Genomic DNA, 21,855 nt, shown 5'->3' with positions numbered 1-21,855 from the left:
CGTGCATGGTTTCACACGAGTGAAGGTAAAAATACGTCAACCGTGATATCGCAAAGATATTTTGTATCTGATAATGGCTGGGAGTTTGTCAGTGAATTAATATATGATCAGATGACAAATACAAGTGATTCATGCACTGTTCCTGGAGATGAGGTATGCGTATGTTTGAGGGAGGGGGTTGGTTGGTTTGTTGTTTACATAGATCAACTCCAGCGGATCATGTATACAATTCATTGCAACAAACAAATATAATTTTTGTTAAAGTTTACTTTAGTTATCCTGTTTTAAACAAACATTGCTATTCTCTATTATCATTACGATATAATATGACGTCATCGTATATCAATATTATGACATGACGTCATTGTTTGTTATGTTATATTTGATGGACTGAAATAGCTGAATTACACCTTTGATTGGGAAGAATCCTGTAAGAAAGTCGAAAATCTTGTATTAAAACTTGAGTAAGTTATGAATCATTATACTCATTTTTAAACACTACATTTTATTTATTTCACTGTATTTGAAGGTACTCTTGTGAACGCTTTTCGTTCCGTACAAGGCAGGTGACGAAAGTCACAAGAGAAATGATTATGTAGACAGGGAAATTTGTTTCGGACATCTAAAGTAGATACCTAATCAATAATCAATAATCAATATTCATTATTGATGTCGGGACGAGTCTCGTTCATGGTTCCAGAAATCAACGTCCATTTTAACATTAAAACGAACATCAAACAGTACAGTTAACTTCATCACAAAACAAACCTGATAATACCTGATAGATTATTTAATTAAATCATCTTTATCTCATATTTCTAAAGCTGAGAACCTCCTGTCTTTTCTCTGAATTTTTTTTTAATAAGATTTGAAAGATACGTTATTGTCGATACATTTTATAGCCAGAATAAGTTATCATTCAACAATGATTTATAAAACTTAATTTCATTATTGGTTAATAAATCCTTATATCTGTAGATTTTTAAATTTCAAAACCTGAATCTTTACATAATTTGTTCAGTGGGTTGTGAAATATGGAATAAATTTTCACGCAACTGTCATTTCTCATCAGTTTCAGCACAATTACGTCTTGAGGCTTTTTAATTTTCAATGCCTTTTTTGTTTGCCTTAAACGCGGTAATATTTAATAATCAATGTTTGGATTATTTTAAGTTAATTGGTAATTCTAGATAATCATCTGTTAGATTTATGGTCGTCCATAATATTCCAACAAAGCATAATTTTTTTGTAGGTTTTTTTTTTTTTTGTTAATTTGTAATTGATCCTGACACTTTTTAAAATTTGTCTAATATATCAATTTTGTAACAGGGCGTCTGGAATATATCCGTCATCATCTATTAAATTTCATGTTAAAATTTAGGTCTAAATTGAAAGGACCTATATTTCAAATAGATGAATTGACTGTTTGAAAAGCCGGGGTCAAACTTCCGCAGTCTTCCTTTTCCATATATATATATATATATATGTAACATAAGTATAACGTTATAACCTATAACATTGAAAAAGATATCGATACATATTAAATATGTAACTTACAAATTATATTTTCTTTTTTCTTTATCGAATTGCTTTCTGAGAAAATTTTAGGCTAAATTTACAAGCAGACCCCCATCCCCGCGAGTTTCACGAAGATATAAAATCCAAAGATGTTTTTATTGTATCTGCCTCAATGTTATCAGACGCCCTGCCCTGTTGTATTATTTGCCAGAGAACGTGAGAAAAAACACCGGTTTGAATTCAAAACTAATGACGTCATCATGCGGTAACAAGCACCGCATATCTTATTGCTTCTCATACCAAGAATTTTCTCTTCTTTTCCTCTCGAGCTGTCCACCGGGAAATTGAAACGTGTTGGCGGTCAGTGTAACGTGGACATCAAAACCGGTCACGTGCCAGCACGTGTGTCAACGTTCAACAAATAATTAAAGCATTTCCATACATCACATATCACTCTCACTGTCGTGTGCCAAAATTTAAAAGAAAAAATCACTTAAGTTTTCGTTTTCTTTATTCTCTCGTTCATTTTGTCCATTTTTCTGTCCTTCTACTATGATAGTTATATATTTTAGGGATGACACGTTCTGAAGAATCGTTAGCAAAAGACATATTTGATTTCTATCTTTTCTCACGTCCAACACCATTCGTAAATCCTCCCCCTTTCCATTAATTTCTTCTACAAACTCAAGATGGTCACAAGTGTGAATGTTTAATCTTATTCCTCCCTTCCCCCTTTGTTCTCCCACCCCCTCCTCCATTCTATTCACAAAGGTCACACGTCCGAAAGTGCAGACGTCGGTCAACCCCAGATTTTACATGTCCGCTCATTATATAGCACTCGAGGTCACTCACTTGGAAGGAACAGCCCTTAATCAAATTGAAGGGGGCTCGCGTGCCTTAATGGGGATGTTAGTGACACTAGGGAGACTGAGAACGTCGCAGACTGGAACTGACCTCACACATGTCGTTTTAAGGAAAGCTTGATTAAGATAATGAATAATGTATTTAATATTTAAGGTAGAGTCAATCACTTGTGAAATACTAAAGGTTTTTCTTTTAATGGTTGTTCTTCTAAATGTAACTCAGAGAGAGAGAGAGAGAGAGAGAGAGAGAGAGAGAGAGAGAGAGAGAGAGAGAGAGAGAGAGAGAGAGAGAGAGAGAGAGAGAGAGAGAGAGAGAGAGAGAGAGAGAGAGAGAGAGAGAGAGAGAGAGAGAGAGAGAGAGAGAGACACACACACACACACACAGACAGAGAGAGAGAGAGCGAGAGAGCAATGATTTTTTACGTTTCAAAGAAGTATGTCTGCTCTACCTTGGGTAGTTTGATGGTTTGGTAGTATACATACTGTTTTTTCTACCAATGCTTAATGTGTGGTTTGGTTTTTATCGATGCACGTCCTATCAACAACTATGGTCATGTTCCTGTAAGCCTGTTTGTGATAGTGAACAATTTGCCGCGACTTTATAGCGCTAGTACACTAAAGCCCGCTGCCGAAAGCCCCCAGAAGGACAGCCCACCCGGTCACCTTTTACTGATAAATCAAACCCTGTTGTTACACTACCACAATGCTGAACATGAAACCGAGAGTAATAACTACATTGTATCATTTTAATAAATTCTGGTATGTCTCTAACACGGGACAGAGCAAATAGCCTTCTTCACGCGGTCAAACATTCAACAAAAGATAAAAAAAATTGAGGCAGAGTCTCAAGGGCGACATTAGGAAGGATAACAAAGAAATCCAAACTAATGGAAATAAGGGCAAAATAGGAACAAAAGAAAGCCTTATACGGAAGTTCCTTTAAAATGTACAAGAAGAATAAGACCAAGTGTTTCGGAAGAATAAGCGTCTTCTGCTTCATCGACGACACCCGCCATGTATATTTTGGTCAGTCCAAGTAAGTAATGCAATAAGTAATGCCACATTTTAAAACGGGAACAATGCCTACAACAACGGAACCAAAACAAATAGCGAGCATAAAACACGTCCAGCTTCATATCATTTAAGAAATAATTCTCATAAACCTGCATTTCTCGAAGCCCTGCGAGTTTGTCTATTAGTTGTCGACATCTTGCATGAAAATCATGATAGTGAGAACATGACCTCGAATATCGTATCATCTGCGGTATGTAATTACCACCGGTTGGGGATACAGAAATGTTGTTATCCAGAAATGGAAAATTCACAATAGAGGAATTGAAATCATCACGCTTATAATACAGCTTGGTGTAAAACTGTAAATGCTGGTTTCGTTGCAGAAAAAGAATCGAGGTTAGTGACCGATGCAGAAGAGTCTATCATGCCCTTGATTTCTGATGGATTACGTACGATGGGCTTGTCAATAAATATCTTGGGACAAGACGTCTGGAATGGCTTTGCAATGTCTTTTTGCTTGTTTTGATAGTTCTTAAATAATTCGAGCATCATTTTAAACAAAAACAAATCAGTTAATAGAGGGCAAAGATCTTGCCACCAAATTCGAGGAAGATGTTCTCAGTCAGAAACTCCGGGTCACTTCTATGATGTCGCCCTCCATATATCATTTTCTTTGATAAGCTAGTTACGATGTGACCGGGTGGACCAAAGTTATAAGTAGAACAAGAACAAACTGATGGAGTAGTACTTAGGACTTTTACTGCTGCAGTGTTTGTTTGTTTGTTTGTTTGTTTGTTTGTAGTTGCAAAGTTTGGATGCAACGGAATGGAAGTAACAAGGGTATTGCTGTACTGGAAGTAAGATGGGATGTTAGCTGTGACAGATTTCTAGTGTAAAATATCGGTGATATTAATGGCATCCAATCCCTGATTTGCAAACTCAACATTTATAAAGTGGCGAGTTGTCGGAGAATGGCGGACAGGTTTAAAAAGACTTATTTGTGCCACATCTGATGTTTCATTAAGATCAGTGAGTGATTTAACCCACAAACCATATAAGAAACAGATATATTTTACTGAACTGTTTACCACTTATTTGAATGCTGACAATAGTTATATGCTCTGTTGGACACCAAAATACTATCTTTTAGTGCGAGGAGGTGCAACATCATCACAGTCATTTATCAACAAGTAAATTCATTTTTATCAGCTTACAAAATGTTATCATACTTTTTGCTTCATTTACTTTTCAATTTCCTGTGAGCATAGACACTGGGTGTGTTGTTTTGTAGATTAGGTATGTAGTGTTAATTAAGCTGTGCCGCCTGCTGTGTTAGTAGCTGGAACCGACCTGGGAGAGAACATGTCTCACTATGTACAAGACTTTAATCGTGGGCTAAAAAGTGCCGATACAAGAGAGAAATGGGTTGGTATTGTGTTGGATCAAACCGCTTCACTTTATCGACGTCCATTTTACAGCTAGTGATGACAATTTTCAATAATACTGATTACTGTAGCGAGTGCTCACCTTCACATGTTGAATTAGGTTAATGTCTGTGTTATCCTTGTTCAAATGGTGTGTCATTTTTGAAGCGTGTTCGTGCACTGGGGATTCAGTTTTCACATCAATTTGTTTATCTGTTGGATGCATCGCCTGTGAACAGCCAGGATCATTCTGAGGCGGCGTTTGCTTCATAGCTAGTGAACACCTCGTTGAACAACTTACAGAAGGTTCGTCGCATGTCTTCCAGAGCACTTAGGTTAAAGTGTCTTGCTCAAAAGCACAACCACAGATCATTGCGTTTTTCAGCTTCACGAGAAACACTAACCATAAAGAATATGACAACATGCTACTTGGATGTTTAAACCAACTGAGCTTCACATAATTAGGAGGAACATAGGATATCGTATTTCTAGTCATTATCGAATATATCAGACATCGTCACCAATTGAAATTAACACTAATATAGAAAGTTAATTATACAGTCAGCAAATAGATAATGTCTTCTTTGATTTGAAGAAGTTTTACATCCCACCTCTCTCTCTCTCTCTCTCTCTCTCTCTCTCTCTCTCTCTCTCTCTCTCTCTCTCTCTCTCTCTCTCTCTCTCTCTCTCTCCCTTCTCTTTAAAAATATATTAGCCAATATTTATGTACTTATTGATGACTTGAAATTGTGATGTTTTTGTTTTGTAATGTATTGAGGAAAGTGCAACTATAAGTTGGAATAACTTGTGCCCGATCCTTTTGTAAATAATTTACAATAAAATATGTTTAATTCAATTCAATTTTCAATTCATTCAGAAGTTTAATATGTTTTGTTACTACAGATCCTGGTCACGGCACCATTTGAGCTAAGCGCATTCGTATGGTAATATACAGTAATTATGTCTATTGGAGATTCGGGAGTAATACACTGTAAACGGTCCGTTTTAAGACGACTTCCGAATGGAACAGACGTGTCCGAGGAATGAAAATGTACACACACATTAATGTTTATATAGTACATATATAAACCAGCGCCTTTTCTTCGTCTTTTTAAGCTGGTCGTATTAATATATTTATTTATATAGAAACAATATTTTTTCTTGCGGAATTTACACCAAATTGACGAGTTTTGCTTTAAGGAGGTAAAACCTTTGGATTCCGTAAGAGATGTAAGACCTAAGTCTAAACCATTTATTTTTTGTGTCTGTGAGACTGAAATAAAAATGACCATATAAGGGAACCATTTCTATCGGAATTTTATAAGTGTTTAAAGAGATATGACCATTTAATGGTAATCTCTTCTACGACCTATTTGATTTGTAGGTGTTTAGAGAGAATTGACTATATAATGGTAGAACTCCCGCTAAAATAATCAATCTTATTAGCTGTTTTCAGAGGACTGATCATATAATTGTAGGCTCTCCATATTTTAAACGAAGAAACAAAAAACAACTGAAGTCTTCATTTATTTCTTGAATGCTAAATGTGGGAAAGTGGATTGTTATTCAAACAATTTAATGACTAATTTTTACGTTCGGTTTAGATTTACATCCTGACGCGATACATTGTAGGTCGAGATGCTGTCAAATTCGGCATCTCAAAATGATGGCGGATGCTCGCGTGTAGTTCCAAAGGAACCAGTGAAAATAAAGTAGGCTCATAACGCAACACAGATATCATAGATACAATTCCAATCACCGTCTGACATTAAACTATTCCAGAAAGACTCCCAAATAATAAAATGAGAAGTGGTTATGTATTAAATTCAATTTTCATAGATACAAATAATTTCTGAAACTTGGTATAGCTGTAGATTACATTTAAATATTTTCTGCGTCATGTTGGGGTGAATTTGGGTGATTTAGATTCAATAACGTACCTTGTTTAACTTGATCAAGTCGTGAAAATCACGGGAGAAAAATGAAAACGTCGTCCTGTATCACGCCAATATGAAATAGACCCACACTGTTATTAAATCTGTGACTACACAATAAAGTTCAGTCTGGGAGCGATGCAGCAACGCCATGTTACGGAAACATTTATGCATCTGGTTTCACGTGTGAACATATATTCACAGAAAATAGATAATAATAAACAGCCTGTTATAATGTGAACTCTCTCAAGTAATATTTTTTTTTGCGTATATGTCGGCAGTGTTATATATTCTAGAGATTTTTTCATTGGTTCCGTAAGTAAAAAATCAATTATGATGTAATGATATGATCAAGACGTTACATCATGAATTGAAAATGACAGAACAAAATGGCTGCTTTCGTTTGTGTTACAAACAACATCTTAAATTTATTTTGTGTTTCGTATGAGATTTTGTATCTCGCAAGGCTCGCAAAAAGACGCATAAACGATTTAAGAGTATCATATGGCTATCTTGTAGTTAAGTGAATATACCATGCATTAATGTTACTTTCAAATGAAATGACGTCACACACTCTATTATGACGTAAGAATGGAGATCGTAGATAGAGGGCCGAAAGGAAGTGTGAGGTGGAAATGTCCGTTTTCTACAATGATTCACTGAATGATGGGTCACGTGATAAGCACACAATGCAGGCCGAATATTTCCAAACTAAGTATCGGACATGCGGACTGTCTGAAATGTCCTTTTACAGGTGTACACATGTACTTCAAGCCATCTTTGGTCTATTTAACAGAAATCAATTTTTAAACACTTAAATCGTATGAATCGTACTAAAATAACGCAATATGTCATGCAGTATATTGGAATGAAGATCTCTTGCCATTCTTTACTGGCTTACAATTTAGGTTGACGATCAAGCTGTCTGGGTCTCATGAATGTTTGTTACTCGTCACAATTTACTGTAATTGATCTGAGGCAGAGAAACGCTAGATTGTCGATGATTGCCATGTGACGTCTAAAAGAATGTGAAGTGCCGTGTTTTCTGCCCGTCTTTTCTACTTAATTTTACATTTTTAAAATTTGTTTACATTAGATTTTTTTTTGTTCACGATTGCACAGAAATGCCATTAAGTCATTGAACGTAAATTTAAAAATCGATAGCATGTAACTTTATGTTTCTCGTAAATCCCAAACAAATTGATTCTTTATAATGGGATTTTCGCCGTGAATTCTTCTGTTGAGATCGTGTTCGGGAGACTATTCTGCTCCCGTAATCTTAAACAAACAGCATCTTAGTTGTTCATGATAGTAATGAAATAATTTGCATAAACATATTTACAAAATTTGCATGTAATTATGTATATTAAACGGAGATTTTAACAGAATAAGAAGAGCTCAAGGCCGAAGTTTTTGTAGGGATTGATGTGTTCTTGAGCGAGCTACGCCTATCACAGACGCGAGCTCCTTGAATGTACGTCCATAATGATATTTTGCCAACGCACTCCAATATTTCTTAGAAATATAAGAATAGATACTAGCAGAGCGAAATATGTCATAATCCCTTCCAAAAGTCAAAGGAATGAAAAGCTCGTATGTGTTACTCTGTAAAAAGGAAATATATGTATGCATGAGAGTTAACTAAAATTAAATTAATTTTCTATAAAGTCCATTTTTTTAAATGTCGACCATAAAGTGTATAAGACTTTTCCCGGAAACTAGGTATACACGCCCCAAAAGGGTCATAACTGTATTAATAAAATCTCAGAATATGGATATTGTATATGTCGAAACAAACACAAAGATGTTTACTCGAGTTATCTACCCTTGAAAATCAAAAGGTCAGTCTGAGACACCGGAAACGGAAATCAAGCTGAAACCAGGATGTACAGTCATGAACCACGACAAAGAGTGCTAGTTTTGGTACATACTGAAACATCTTACAGACAAAAAATAGAATTCGCAGTTTTCGATTACATTTTGTACGTAAAGCAGGTAAAAAAAATCGAAACACGAAATAGAAATTCATTCCATGTCACATTTCACAACAGTGAGAGGCATTAACTTCTATTGTTCCTGCGTTGCAAGGTCAACGGTATCGTTAAACTTCACAAATTTCTAAAATCAGTTGCCGTTTCGAATTTTCTCTATATTTGCTAAGTTTTTCTTTTAAAGACAAACACTAAACACACTTTTTTTTCTTTTTAAGACAAATTCTAGACATTCAATAAATATAATGTTTTATTTGTCCTCTTTTCTGTAATCGTTTGTTTGAAATCCAGAATGAATGTTTTGTTATTCTAACTGTAAATCCAATCTTTGATTCTGTTTTTAATCCTTTTCGTAGGCGTTACGATGCAAACGAACAGTGTGTTCCGGGCTACAAAACTTCAGTCTTGTTATCAAACCTCTCAAATTGTGACAGTAATTGAGATGATCAATATCACCGATTCCGATGCCTACTATTTTAGGTGCTGTATTTCAAAATTTGTCATAACTGTTGATTCAAGAAACATTTTAACGTAATACATGATTGATAAAAAAGGCATTAGAATAATTATACCACGTCTATAATTCCTGCCCCGCGGGGCTGAGATCGAATTAAGAACGAATTGTTGGCTTCCCTTTTTGATGGTGATTGTATATAACTTATACGTGTGTTTGAAAATTCGAATTTTGTATTTGAAATTAGTTTTAAAAAATGCATTAACTCCTTTATCTCGCGAGGAAGATTGTTAGAAACAACAAATCTTAGAGAATGATAAGATCAATAATTTGTTGTCAAGGTGACCATTCTTTAGAAATGAATGAGAATCTCAATCCTGATTGGCTAGTTTTCTCTTCGCCTTATTGACATCTTTGGTGATCAACCAATACGCGATTGTTAAAATTTGATATCTATGCGTTGGGTTTCCCGTAATTATTTGCAATTTTTCCTTAAATGTATCCGGTATAGGTGGAAATTGTTGATTGATGGCACGGTCACGTGACGGGATCTGATTTGTTTTCAGTTAGTGACAAAATGGCCCTTTATTTGTTAAGACACTATATCCGACGGTGTTGTGATTCTCATGTCTTCATCAGTAATGCATGATGGGATAGATAGTTCGGGACGTTCAGTAAATGCATTTTCGTCTCGTGTCTACTTCATTAGGATAATAGTAGTGTGTATGATTGTAACGTTCAAAGCGGACGGCCAAAGTGAAGCAAAATCTATATAAAGGCATTCTTTTTGTTGTCGACAGCCCTCCCCTTCCGTTAAAAAAAAAAAATAAAAGAAAATTAATTTGATCTCGTTGCAGTCCCCCATCCCATAAATAAATAAATAAATAGATAAATAAATAAATAAATAAAAGGTAAATCGGTAAATGATAAGTCTATGAAATAAAGAAAATGATTAAACATTGGACCATGGGGCGAGTATCGTTCAGTTGAGAATTAGGTGCCGTTGGCCGTAGGTTCCAGCCCGGAGTGACAATTAAAGATAGGGAAAATATAACATTGATTTCCACATTGGTGTATTGTTAAAATTAATCATTTTGATAATAAGGTGGTACTTAAGGTGAAATGTGTTAGCAGGTGGTAATTTCACTGAACTACATACGAGAGGCCCGCCGCATACTATTCAAAGCAATTAGACCAATACATTACAGAACCGTCCATGATCTCAGTTTCTAGGAAACACAAACCCCCCTCGAGTAAAGGTCATAGAAACACACACCTCGATCGTCATCTTTGATTGGAAAGTGTGATACTCCATCAACGAAGCCATCCACGTCTCAGGGTGTGATGTATAGACAATATAATGATTATGAATGTTCAACAAACAAACCATATTTGAACGGACAAGAAACGAAACTGAAAATAGATTCTGTTTAAAGTTTAAAGTAGTAATTATTTACAAATAATGGATCCCGTGCAGTAAAAAGCTGTTGGGTGTAAATATTGTTGATGGATTGATATGGATAAATCATGTTACCATAGTTATATATAGAGTGACACAAACATTAGGTTTAGTCTGGGCTGTTAATAACAACAGAAAATACCACTATGTAAACAAATTGACAACTCCAACCCAAAACGAGACCAAAACATGGTTGGTCAGTCAGACGTTTTACGTCAGCATGACTCTTGAGCCTTAACGTAGAGCTGTACAAGTTACATATTCACAAGGACTCGACATGGTGTGTTTCCATATACTCGAGCTTCTAGAGAAATATATACATTTCAATCTCATAGTAAAAGGCAAAATCTTTGAATACGGAAAAAAATGATTAATTTGTTATCGACGGTGTAATTCCGGTCCGTCATCCGTCACATCAATTATCTGCATAGTTTCAGTGGACCGCTCTGATTTGCTTTTAACGTTTTACTCGCATTCTCCAGTTATTTCAAAATCAAGGCTTCGTGAACGCTTCTATCATGGGTTTACCAAAAATGATTGATTACAATTTATGGGTCGTTTTCATATTGAATATTGTAAAATAAACAAAGTTAAACGATTATTAATTAACCTAAGTTACATGGTTGTCAGGTCTAGATGACACGCTTGCAGGAAATATGGTCATTCAGCGTAAGTTATACGCTTGTCAGGTCTAGATGACACGCTTACAGGAAATATTGTCAATCAGAGAATGTTACACGCTTGTCAATCTGCGTTGATGACACGCTTGCTATTTTCTCTAATTCACTGATAACCATCTGTTACAACCAATAATTTGATATAACAAGTGTCTGTTTGGTCTACGTTATAATTCGCGAGACAGGTCGACAATAAAATCGTCCAAGAGTACACGTAATATGCCAGTGGGGAATCGTAAGGTTATCAAAATTTGTTAATTAGTTTTTGTTGTTGTGTTTTTACAAAGCGGAGTATCCGCAACGTAGAAGGCACTAAACACACAACCCAATCAATTCTTTTTACAAACAATGTTGCCATGATACATTGCAAAACGTCATGTTGCTCCCTCATTCTATTGCATTAGCCATTTTTTTTTTATCAAGTTGGACATCTTTGACCACATTCAATTTCAATGCGATGTATGTTGAGGTTGTATATCAAAGAGCCATTGGAAGGTGAGTATTTTATTAACATTCACGCAACAGAACAGCCATGATTACCCGTAGGCGGTGTTCTATGATGATTAGTCTGGCGTCTTGATAGTGCCGTCACACTGAAATGTCAAAGTCTTACCACAGTAACTTAAACGTCATCCGGTCACATCATACCGACAGGGTCTTTTCAGTCTTACTTGTCACCTATTTAAAGCAACTTTAAATGTCATAGATTCTTTTTTTCATTCTTCCTTGTTTCCTTTTTATATTTCTCTACTCCTTCCTTCTCTCTTGAACATGTCGTTTAATATTCATTCTCGTTTGCATGTGATATTTTGGAACACACGGACCTAACCTATATTTTACTACTATCACTAATTTTGATCGGCATTATAGTTTGGGTATAACTATTAGACTCTAAAATACATTCTGCAGGAAATTATATGGTGACGATGATATTCTAGATAAGCCATTGTTCCAGGTTGTAACAAGCATTGACCTTGAGAGGTTCCCATACCAGATTCATGACTTTTGCCTCAGAACTCGATTATGTGTGTAAAAATAAATTAATTTCGATTACGCTGTTTTGAATAAAAAACTAAATATCAAACCAGAAGGAATTTCCTATAGAACAAAACCTACCCAAGGTCACAGTTAAAAATCTGAATTTGTAATTGAGATCAGTTAATATTTATTCCAGTCGTAGCTATAAAAGCGTGGTGTTTAATAGTGTAATATCTGTTTGAAGGACGTGTTTGTAATACCTAGTGTTGTATGTCAGGTTTTTCCCAGTCGCTCCCCGTTTGTACTGTGATGGTGATGCGGGATATTAGAATAACCGGTGTTAGGATTCTGCTCACGGTAATATCTAACGCCCACAGGATGCATTATAAGGAACATTTTGAAATAAAACAAGCTTACTCCTTTATTTACATCTTTTCAAATGTCATTAACGAAAGTTATTGAATTGCTAATTATTTATTGCTACCGAAAAATAAAAAAATAAATTCAACTCAGAGTTTTAAGAGATGCAGGCTGATGAAATGTGATCTCTGGTGATGTTATTTGGTTGTCCTTAAAGTGTGTGATTTCGAGAGAGATGTTAGAGGTTTGATATTTCAACACATCTCGTTGTCCTTCCGTAACACCTAGCTCATATTAGACTATTTTCTTTCTGTCCACCATCTTTAAGTAGCATGGTAATGTGATATCGCCTTATATAAGTACAGCTTACTTGATACCATCATATAAATGCAAACAATAACAAAGTCAAACATGAAAATATTGTGTTTAAATCATTTGAAATTATTCCCTAAGGCTTTGGGGCTGTTATCGAAACATCACGTGACAACCCGAGGTGTATGGCGGTCTCTAGTTCTCAGGAAGCTGAAAAAACCGACCGGTCTGTGCTGTCGAGTTGTGCCAGGATAACAGGATAACATGTGACCCTCCCGTATGTTGTTCATTAAGGTAGCCACAAGTTACTACAAGGAGACCCTACATCAAAATGACGATGGCTGCTCAAGGGATGATCAACCCAGTTCACTTACAAACACACAGAAGAACTCTATGACTCACAGAAACAAAAACAAAAAAAAAACAAAAAATCCCAAGGTAACTTGGAAAAGCTTTCGATATTTATCTATCTGTAGCAAGGGGAGACAATCTGACTGTGGATTGCGGTATGATGTTCAACGTTATTTTTTCCTTGGTGATTAATATATGTTTTGACCAATTTTTCATTTCTCTATAACACTTTTATCTTAGCAACGGTATGTTAACAATAACACTTTGAGATGCAAAACAATTAATAAAACGTAGCGAAACGCGTCGCCCACGGTAGCAAACCGTTTGATCTTGGCATCAAAGCGCGAGCGCGAGACAGTAAGATGAACAGAAAAGCAAACACGCCCTATTTTTAGATTGTGCTGCAACAACTTTTCCATATTTCCTATAAATTTCGTTTATGCCTTTTGGCAATATCCTTAACAACAAAGGCGAAGTAATTTGCATAATTTTATGCATTATGCAACAACCTGTACGTTAGTTGTCCATTTGGAAACAAATAAGAGAAAATTCATTATTTGGACTGATTGATATTGCACTGACACTGCGTCACGTGCATTTTATTGCGCGAGTACCACAAAAGTTATTGGAGAAAAAAATGTATTTTGAATGATAACGATGAGGCGAGATAGAAATATGACTGCTACAACACTGTCCTGTATCACTTCTCGTTTGATCTAGAGAATGTCATTATGACAGATCAATCAACAGGCATTTCATCGCAGATTTGTATTTGGTTATTAAAAACGTCGTACTGCAATTGCAGAAAGTGTTGCAGTTAGAACACAGCGAACTTTGTTACTGTACACGCTGTTATCACACTATTCAATATTACTCTACCGAAGCTTGTCATTCAAACTTCACACACATGTCATCATAGGTATTTCGTTCTACTGTGTCAGTTTTACTACATTTTCTCAAATTTAAACGTTTGATTGCCATAGTTTTTCTGATCCAGCGATCAAGTGAATTAACTCGATAAAAATAGCAAAAGGACAAATAATTTATAATAACCTTACTCGTTCCCAGTATCAACTCTTACACTGTTGTCGTGGACCTTCCTAGTTTTATCTGTGTCTTACTAAAGTGACACCTGTTGTGACCTCTTTCGTAGACAATATGTCGTAACCTTTTGAGACTCTTGCCATGAACCTCTTTGTTACCTGTTGTGAACCCTGTGACAACCTGTTGTGAACCCTGTGGTTCCATGTTGGGATCCCAGTGACTACCTATTGTTAACCCTGTGGTTACCTGTTGTGAAACCTGTGGTTCCCTGTGGTGAACCCTGTGGTTTCCTGTTGTGAACCCTGTGGCTACCTGTTGTGATCACTGTGACAACCTGTTGTGAACCCTGTGTTTCCCTGTTGTGAACCCAGTGACTACCTATTGTGAACTCTGTGGTTACCTGTTGTGGACCCTGTGGTTGCCTGTGGTGAACCCTGTGGTTTCCTGTTGTGAACCCTGTGGTTACCTGTGGTGAACCCTGTTGTGAACCATGTGGTTACCTGTTGTGAACCCTGTGGCTACATGTTGTGAACCCTGTGGTTCCCTGTGGTGAACCCTGTGGTTACCTGTTGTGAACCATGTGGCTACCTGTTGTGACCCCTGTGGTTACCTGTTGTGAATCCTGTGGTTACCTGTGGTGAACCCTGTGGTTACCTGTTGTGAACACTCTGATTATCTGTTGTGAACCCTGTGGCTACCTGTTGTCAACCCTGTGATTACCTGTTATGAACCCTGTGGTTCCCTGTTGTGAACCCTGTGGTTACCTGTGGTGAACCCTGTGGTTATCTGTTGTGAACCCTGTGGTTACCTGTTGTGAACCCTGTGGTTATCTGTTGTGAACCCTGTGGCTATCTGTGGTGAACCCTGTGGTTACCTGTGGTGAACCCTGTTATGAACCCTGTGGTTATCTGTTGTGAACCCTGTGGCTACCTGTGGTGAACCCTGTGGTTAACTGCTGTAAACCCCGTAGCTTCCTATTGTTAACCCTGTGGTAAACTGTTGTGAATCCTGTGGTTACCTGATGTGACACATGTGACTACCTGCTGTGACATATGTGGCTACCTGTTGTGACATATGTACCAACCTGTTGTGAACCCCGTTGTTACCTGTTGTGAACCTTGTGGTTCTGTGTGGTGAACCCCATTGTTAACTGTTGTTACCTGTTGTTACGTATTGTGATCCCTATTGTCAAATAATGTTACCTCCAAATGTTAGCTTTTGTGTTATAGAAGTTCCATACAGTTACTACAATGTACCACTATAAACGATAAGGACATGCCCTCAAAGTTTTGTTGACCAAGAAAAAAGTTGTTGAGACAAATTGCGATCCGAGAATAAAGTAATTTTCAGAAATTTGCAATAGGTTTAAACTTTGATGTGATCGTTCCCAGTCTTCCTACGTCCATGTTACGATTAATAATTGATCTCAAAGTATTTTTTGTCTTTTCCATTTAAAAAGGAGGAAACCATGTTTTCAGTTCCGGGAAGAAAAAAAAATGGCTTGCTACGATCCATCAACGCCAAGTAACCGTGGCTACTGCTCCAACAGCCACTGTCAGAGAGGAAGACAAGTGATTGTAGATCACAAGGAATTGTGGGTACTTTGGTGTCGAACAAATATATTTTCATTATCCAGGGCATTGATTGACGAGTGATTGGTGACGGAGACAAAACCTCGATAATTACGTTGACAGGAGCGTAATGGTGATGTAAGTTAATCCCTTGTAGCTCTCTCTCAACATGTCTTCTGTTTAAATACCAGGATCAGTCAGGCTTACTCGTCCTTTAACAGACATCCCTTTTAGAAAGTGGCCATTTTTTCTTTTGTTGACCATTGAAAATGTCACTTGACTGTGACAGTACATCTATATTTACACCGTATCTATGCGTTTCCTTTCACGGGATACAATTTTTTAAAAGTTTTTTTTATGTAACACAATATTGTATCATATCGCACTGGAAATGCATTACACGGGACTTCTAATCACATAGTCACTTGTTATGACTTTGATAACACCTCCTCGCAGAGAAGTGATTGGCTAAAGGGTATCATTGTTTCAACTTTTATATAATTACTGTATGACGTCAAATATGTTGTGACGTCATCAGAAAATGTGTTGTCGGGTGGGAATATCGCCAGATTGAATTTTATATTAGTCTATCAGAATAAGTTTTTATCCAGCCATTCCATGTGAAAATGTTAAAGTTTTGTGATAAACAGAATCTTACATTCGATACTATTTCATATTGAATTGATCGATACAATTTCGTTTACATTGATAGAAAATCCTCTATTAACAATAATCTATATAGATTGTCATGACTTTGTATTCCTCCTCGTTGTCAAAAAATGTTTGGGTTTCCATTTTAATCAGTGAAGACAGCGACCGACGATATATCACGAAGTTATCTATTCACGTGGTCATATTTTCACAAATTGGAAGCTGAATCTGTGAAACTCGACGTTCATCTTATAAAACATAAGTCGAAATAGAGTGGAGTAGTAAATTGAGGAGCGCATGCTTTCACGAGAGGCTCCAGGGGCGAAGCCCAGGTGGGTGGTTTGAGGGAAGGTGGGATTTTACTTAATTAGAAATATCTTTTCTATTTACACCAACCAATTCTATTTCAAAAAAATACAAAATGAAGTATTTTTTTGGTTAACATTAATCAGTGTTTCGAGCTTAAGCAAACAAGCATACATTATTGCTACACCACTGATATAAATTGATTAATAGCTATTCCACATATCTCTCTCCCAAGTTTATAGAGGCGGGTTATTTTCCCTCCACGCATCCTACACAGTTACAGAGGCGGGCAATATCAACGTTCATTTGCGCGGATCGAACACGTGATTGGAATAAATCTTGATCATTTTGACCTTGGTATATCGTGATTGATAAACACAAGCAGAAACAAAGCATACATGATGGATTCGGTAACTAAATTGTTTGTGTCTGGAGGCCATCACAGTTACAGACATATTCGCGGCTTCTTTATCAACATACGGCCACAGATATTCCCATAAATATTGTCTGTTTGTGTCATAAGAGTAATACTTTTGCTCCCCAAATTGTCTTCAAAAGTCAGATAAACGTGAAATGGCACATTTCAGACACCATATGCCTCCTTTGTCTTCGGTTCATCACCCGCGAATTACCTCTAGTGTGTCGTGAAACGAAATCAAATTTGTTTTTCTTTCCTTCTTTCGTTCGTTCTTCCTTTCACTACTCACAACATATTTTACAATCGAGTGATATGTTATATTTTTTAAAACTTTATTGGAAATGGAACACGGCCATACAGTATTTAAATAGTCTCTTAAACAAAGAAGTATGCTCATTTGTGAAATTAAAAATAAAAACAACAAACAACAACGTTGAAATGAGCGATAAATATAACGAAGACAAAAAAGTAATATTTCGTCAAATTGATGACGTCACTGGTTTTGCTATCAAAGAAATGGTAGTCACGATTGTTTAAGACACTAATTGATGACGAAGTGTTCAATAATTGACACCGATAACGACATCAATTAAATGGCGAGGCACGTGGAGACGATCTACTGCGGTAATACCCTGAATAATGAACTATTCTCCAGCGATAATGAGACAGAGTGTCATTGTGTGAAATTTATGTAGAAATGGTTATAAATATTTCATATTTTAGATAGAAATTGACACCAATTGTTGTTAAGAGAATTTGGAAGATGGCAGGAAACATTTGATTATATTATTTTTTTTATATTTTGATGTACTGTTTGTATGTACTATTCCGTGCACATGGTATTTTTTTTTTATGTTTTGTTGTTTACGCGATCTGTTCGGATGAGCCCTGACTTTATTTTTACGTATCATTCTTCATTGACTTCGGACCACGTGAAGCCCAAACGAAAAGCGATTTAGGATTTTTATTCTTTAAATTAAAATTTTTGAAAAAAAAATATTTACGCCGGTTTTTCATTTCTACAAAACATTCATGTTGATGAAAAAACACACACATGGAACGTGGGCAGCATCTAACTAAGATGAGGCGAATACGACCAGGTGTTCCGTAATGGTAAGAGTTTCTCCGGAATTGACACTACCTGCTTTTCAAATACGTGTCATTTCCAGTAATGTCATGTTGTAAAAACCATTTATAAATATGATGATATCGTACCCCATAATATACAAAGAAATGTTTGATCAAAAACGTAACAAAGCTGTTACCGGCTGTGATATGCAAACTTAGATCAAACCCTTTCTCAATAGAGTTTCATAACATACCTTGTCTTTAGAGTACAAGATTAAATGCTTTATCAATCAATCGATCAATTAATCAATAGATAGAGAGAGAGAGAGAGAGAGAGAGAGAGAGAGAGAGAGAGAGAGAGAGAGAGAGAGAGAGAGAGAGAGAGAGAGACGTTACGTTACACATGATGAAGTGATAATTTAGAAATCTTATTAAGTATGTAGTTAATTCCATCTATTGAACACATTTTGTATTTGTGTGTGTGGAATGCAAAACATGTGTCAAGAAAAACAAAAATGACAAAGATGTGGTCAGAACATTAATGACTGATTATGCTAAAATGCCAAAATTTCAAATATCTCCATATCAACAAGCACTGCACCCCTACTCTTACACCAAATAACATACAATACACAAGTCTGATCTTTTATTGAGAAAACAAAGTATCTATTCGCTAGTTTTTTTTTTCTGTAAGTGTACGTTAAATGTCGTACGACAGATAACCGGTTTTATTTACACTGTAAGATGACACCCGTTTTATGTATTTCACATTTTCTATGAATAATGTATAATACAAAAGCTCATCTTGGAATCAAACAATGATTACTGGTTAGTCATATATCATTCAATGAAACAAAAAAAAAAAAAAGTTCATTGTAACAGTTTACTGCGTTGCGATGATAAAACTTTTAAAAAAATACTGAAAAGGTAAGAGGTAAGTCCGCTTTTCTCGATATTCCAATCACCAGCAAATTAAAATCGAATTCATCTATTCCGTGTTGATTACTTACATAATAAGTAGATCTTGATCAGGCCGTAACTCGAAAATATAGGTAAAATCCAATTTGCATATTTAAATAACTCATTTAAATATGTTGTCAAATTTGGACACAGTGAGGTTTAAAAGATCAGATAAGATAAGATTTTGATGAACGCAGGCAAAATAAATGCCTCTATATCCATATCTACATTATAGTTTTAGAATTGATCAGTTTTTTTATTTAAACATAACTCCCTCATTAGTCCAATTCACACAAATCTTGTGATCCCTACAAAAATAATTAATTAATTCATCCTATTCTCGATTGTTAGACATTAATTGTCTGTAGCTGACTACTCTCCGTTTCCATGGAGGCCCACGGACCCGGTAAATAAAGTTTTCGGTTACTTCACTTTTTTTCTCTCGATGGCTTCTGCTCCTTCTCTGGACAACAGTAAGATCATTTCTGATTCGGATTTAAAATCCCCCTTTTTTAGAAGCAAAGACACGCCCACCATCCTCCCTTTGGTGCATTTCTTATATTGGTGTCATGACGTAGTCTATGTAGTTTTAAAGTCATTTGCATACATGGTGCTGTTTCACTTAAAATTCAATGCAACGAATAAAATCAACATGTTAGGAGGTATTCATGTTTAAAATAACCAACTACGTAGCAATATTTTTGCGGAAAAACTTAAATATGGTGAGGTTTTGAAGCTATTATGCTCTGGTGTTGCGGATCTCTTTCGCATACGTTCTATATACGTTACCTTTCCTGTGATACCTAGTGTTAGCATGTAAAAATAATGAAATGAAATCAGTTAAAGGGAGGTGAAGACCGAAATTCATTACCACAATTTACAAAGTGCAATTCCCGACATTAGGTCACTGTCTGATTTCATTGGTATTCTGATTTGAGTGCATATGAAATGAATATATTTGAAACACCGCGATTAAAATTTGTCCTGTTGTATATATACAGAATACAATAGCGTGTTAACTATGTCTTCAAATTGAAGCCAAGTGTGAATTTCCTGTTAAGCATGGGTTGTCTCATGAACAAAGCTCCCTAAAAGAGTGCTCCGCTTGCGCCCATTCCTAATCGCTTCTATAAATACGGTGGTCCCGTATGCGGTACGGTATACTGAGGTTTTGTACACTGTTAGGATTTCTTGTGAGCACACGTTAACCGTGTCTTTATTCAATGGTATTTGTGAATGAATTTACATTATTGTCTATGCAAAAAGTTTATCTATATAAGGATGTGTAATTACGAAAGGTTCTGTCTTTTATTCGTTAATTTAATTCTTAATCAATTGTTGTAAATTGCATCCTGTCGATATAATGTATGATCCAGGGCCCCTTAGTATAAATGTCAAGGTTATACAATTCCGATTGATCTATATAGACATGTTTGATGTAACCTCGAGAAATAGGTGATCATAACAGGTACTTGTTTTCAGCTAATACAAATAGACTTCTCGGACGGTGGATGAAAGTCGGTATGTATCCTGTTTCGAACAAAATATAACAATGCAATTTTGTAAAATCTGCAAAAAAAAAAAAAAAACAGCGTCAAGCGGAGTCAACTACGGGAGAATTTTAACTGAAGAACATTTTCACAGTGCACGGAGGAAGTTCAGTGTCAAATATATTGTTATATAATAAAAAACGAACTTGTGCTTTATTTTTTTCCCAAAAGCATATTTTACTCAATGTCACAATTATACAATAACACAGAATAATTCATGAGAAATTACTTTGCAGACAAAATAATCAACATGTCCTCCTTCTATCGCAGAGAAGATTAAAGTGAATGGAGAGTAGAGAGAGTTTCGCATAGTAAGTTAGTGGAGATATCCATCGACAGAGAGAGATATTCAACATGCAGCTTTTGCCCAATCTGAGAGAGAATACGCTAGTTATATTACAGAATGTCCGTGAATCATGATTTCCAAACATAAGCGGGAGGGGGAGGGGGAAGAGAGAGAGGGGAGAGAGAGAGAGAGAGAGAGAGAGAGAGAGAGAGAGAGAGAGAGAGAGAGAGAGAGAGAGAGAGAGAGAGAGAGAGAGAGAGAGAGAGAGAGAGAGAGAGAGAGAGAGAGAGAGTAAGAGTAGGAGAGAGAAAGAGAGAGAGTTTTTCCGATGACGACGACAGAAATCAACATTACATACTTTTCTCATACTCTCTGTATCATAGTGTTCATCGGTTAAGGCTCCATCCTCTGGGTCGTGGGTTCTTTTATCTATTCTTTTTAATGGTCATTAATATACCAATATACCAATGGATAGAACAGATCATCGCATCCTGAACTGGTCCGTTTACAAGAATTTCCCGATGGCTGCATGCCAAGTGATAGCAAACGTCCACGAGCAAAATTTCCTTCTAGGAAAGATTTGTACCCAGTCACCCCAAACACTCGGACAACTCAGAATTGGATATGTTGGTCCAGCGTCATTTGTTATCAATTCGTCAGCCCTGA

This window comes from Ylistrum balloti, unplaced genomic scaffold (genome assembly GCF_031769215.1).
Source record: "Ylistrum balloti isolate Yb309-2 unplaced genomic scaffold, AGI_CSIRO_Ybal_v1 Utg370714, whole genome shotgun sequence".
NCBI classification, from domain to species: Eukaryota; Metazoa; Mollusca; class Bivalvia; order Pectinida; family Pectinidae; genus Ylistrum; species Ylistrum balloti.
The sequence above is the reverse complement of the archived record's forward strand: the minus strand, read 5'-3'. Positions refer to the sequence as shown.